Consider the following 3,413-nt stretch of genomic DNA (forward strand, 5'->3'; position numbering starts at 1 on the left):
CTGCTCCTGAGCCTGGTCCTCGGAGAGATGCCCAGGATGTGCTCCAAATTACCACAGAGTAAGAGGAAACTTTCCCACCATCTTGGGATTGCAGATTGCTGGGTAACTGAGCCATGAAAAACGATCAGACCCATGTTCCTCCACTGGCCTCGGAGAAAAAGTCCTGAAAGCAATTTGTCGTGGTGGAAAGGAGACCGGCTGCCTGCCAGAGAGCTCTGGGGGTGCGGGAGAGGGAGCGTCCCCGTGCCTCCTACGACATCTCCACGGAATCCGTCCGTCTCTCCGAGAGCCCGGGTCAGGGAGACCGTCTCCCTGCCCAGCTTCTGCCCCCTGTGGACTTGTGACCACGGAGAAGCTACTAAACTTCCCTGTTGCCTCAGTTCCCCCATACATAAAATAGGGGCATTGGGATTCGAGGAGACAAAAACACGCAAGATGTAAAGCACCTCACGCAGCCGTGACTCACAGGGGCCTTGACCAGTGTCGCTTTTCTGACCCTCCGAAGCACACCCCCTCCACCTACTCGGGGGACATCCGCTCCCACGGTGCTGAACGTGCGGGCACGTGTTCAGAAACGCGAAACAAGACTCGGACTGAAGCCGTCCTGTGGGGAAAAAACCAGAAGGGCCACAGTAAGAAACTGCAGGTCGGCCCAGGTGTGGGGACACCTGCGAGGTTCCGCTTCCCCTGCGCAGGTCAGCAGTGAGGGAAGAGGCAGCCGACCATTCATTCTGACAAGGCAGCCCGCACCAGCTCGGGGGGGGGGGGGGATGGGGGGAAGGGGGATGGGGAGGTGGGGGGGGAGCAGCCACACGGCCTTTTCCATCAAAGCACTGAAGCATGCTGCGCTCAGTAGCAGGAAGTTGCTGTCTCCTTCTTGAGAACCCCTGTATGCACCCCTGAACCCGCCCCTCTCGCCCCCCCCCCCCAAAAAAAACTGTTTGGATCCTCCGAGGCTTCCTAGGTCCGGAAAAGGTTGTTCGGCCTCAGAGGTCCCTTTGGAGACCAGTCTAGCTACCCACCGCTGTCATTGCTCCTCGTGGCCACAAGATGTCACTGTTGAGGATGGGCTTGCTGCAGCTCGGCTAAGGACACCTGGGGACAAGCTCTCCCTTGTTGGGGCTTTCGCGGTGGCCCACCCTAGGTGCCAACAGCATAAGCCTGGTGGTTCACATTCCCACATTCCCGAGCGCAGCCGTTGCTCCCCGAAACATAACCACAGTGCCAGGGTGACGGGGTCTAGAGGGATTTTTTGGAATAAGTCCTAATTTCTGCCCAAACCAGTTCTTTCCCTGCTAACCTAATGCTCCGTGATGGCTAATCTTATGTGTCAACTGAGCTGGGCCTTAGTGCCCAGATTTCGTCCAACGTTATTCTGGATGTTTTGGGATGAGATTAACATGTTTTTAATTTTTTTTAAATCTTTATTTATTTTTGAGAGAGTGCGAGTGGGAGGGGGCAGACGTCTAACTCGAGAATGTCTAAATCCAAAGCCCCTGTAAGCAGTATCTAGTGAAGAATAAGACTTTTATTCCGAAGCCGAAGCAGGCTCCAGGCTCCAACCCGTCAGCACAGAGCCCGACACAGGGCTCAAACTCACGAACCGTGAGATCGTGACCTGAGCCGAAGTTGGTCACTCAACCGACTGAGCCACCCAGGCGTCCTGAGATTAATATTTAAATCGGTGAACTTTGAGTAAAGCAGATTATCCTCCATAACTTGGGTGGGCCTCGTCCAATCAGTTGAAGGCCTGGATGGAACAAAAGACCGACCTCCCCCAAGCAAGAGAGAGTTCTGTCAGCAGACAGTCTTTGGACTCAAACTGCCACATTAGCTCTTCCCTGAGTCTTAGCTTGACATCTTACCCTACAGATTTGGGGTTTGTCGGCCCCGTAATCATGTGAGTCAATTCTTTAAATAGCCTTCAGGGCACCTGGGTGGCTCTGTCGGTTGAGTGTCTGATTTCGGTTCAGGTCATGATCTCACGGTTCGTGAGTTCGAGCCCCGCAGCAGGCCCTCTGCTGTCAGCACAGAGCCCGCTTCGGATCCTCTGTCTCCCTCTCTCCAGCTCCCTCCCCGACTTGCACTCTCTCAAAAATAAAATGAGATATTTTTTAAATCTTTAAAATAAATTGTTTTCTGTATATACGTATGTCTGGATAACCATGACTAATCCTTTCATCCCCGTGTTGATCCGGCCACCAGCCCTGACTCCTCTGGCTGCCATCAAGTTCTCTCCAGGCCCCTGATGCCTCTACCTGCCTGAGAATCTTGATCGGGGTGAACTCAGTCTTTCCTGACAGCATTCTTCAGTGTGGAATCTCGGAGAACAGGTACAGGGATCTGGGTCCCTAGGCTAAGTCAGCAAAGCAGTCCCTTCCTTCCCGTTGTCTGAGCCACGAGATCCCATCATCCTTATGGTTACAAACTCACGGAGGCCCCTCAAAGACTCTCTGCTCTGTCTCCCAGAGGCTGAGCACCCCAGGCTGGCTTCTGGCCACCTGAAGCAGTCACACACAGGACCATCTGTGGGCCCGCCCAGCACACTTTCCACACACCTCCTCACCTAACGGGATTCTCTGCGGATTCTGGGAGGTGGGTATTGTGCATTTCACGACGAACAGGAGGCCTTAGTGAAATGAGTCACTTCTCCAAGGTCACACTGCTGGTCAGCGGCAAAGCTAATATGCCCCTCAGAGTCCATAATGTTTTAATAAAAATATTATTTTTTAATAGAAAAGTAACATTGGATTTGTGCCTTAATCTCCAGCCTATTTTAGCCATCTTGGGTCCAGACTGCGCTCCAAACTTTTAAAACCATTTTTGGGTTGATTAGCCAAGAACAAAACAGCTTCTAGGGAGTGCAGGTAATGATGCCAAGCTGTTAACTTCCAGCAAAAGTTAACCATGATACTGACGAAAATTCGATAATATCCATTATTTATCATATTGTTCCCCCATCATCCCTTTATGAAGAATGGATAGAGGCCCAGGAATCCTAATTGCCATGCTTCTTCCAGATGGAAGAAATAATAATTTTCTCTGTTCTGCCTTTTTTATAGTTGAATAAAGTTTATAGAGAAGTCAGAGTTTATTCCGTCTGGTTGTAAGGGGTAAGCAGGAAGTTCTGACCGTGTCCCAAATCTCTGGGGCCGGTCTGCCATGAGCTAGATATCTGACATTGTGACGTCCCTTCATCTACCTGGGTCGCCGTAAAAACCAGAGGCATAACCGGAGTGTTCCAGAATCCCTTCCAAGTCCCGAGGCCCACCAGGCTCTGGTCCTGGAACACCCTTCGGGGGTCCCCCGGGTAGGAGGCTGCCCTGGGGAGACCAATGCCCCGAGGCCCTGCTGTAGCCCAGGACTGGTAACACCTTCATAACCAGAGCATTTATGAGGCCCAGATGCCACTC

The sequence above is a fragment of the Panthera onca genome, chromosome B1 (assembly GCF_046562875.1).
Source record: "Panthera onca isolate mPanOnc1 chromosome B1, mPanOnc1 haplotype 2, whole genome shotgun sequence".
Classification (NCBI taxonomy): Eukaryota; Metazoa; Chordata; class Mammalia; order Carnivora; family Felidae; genus Panthera; species Panthera onca.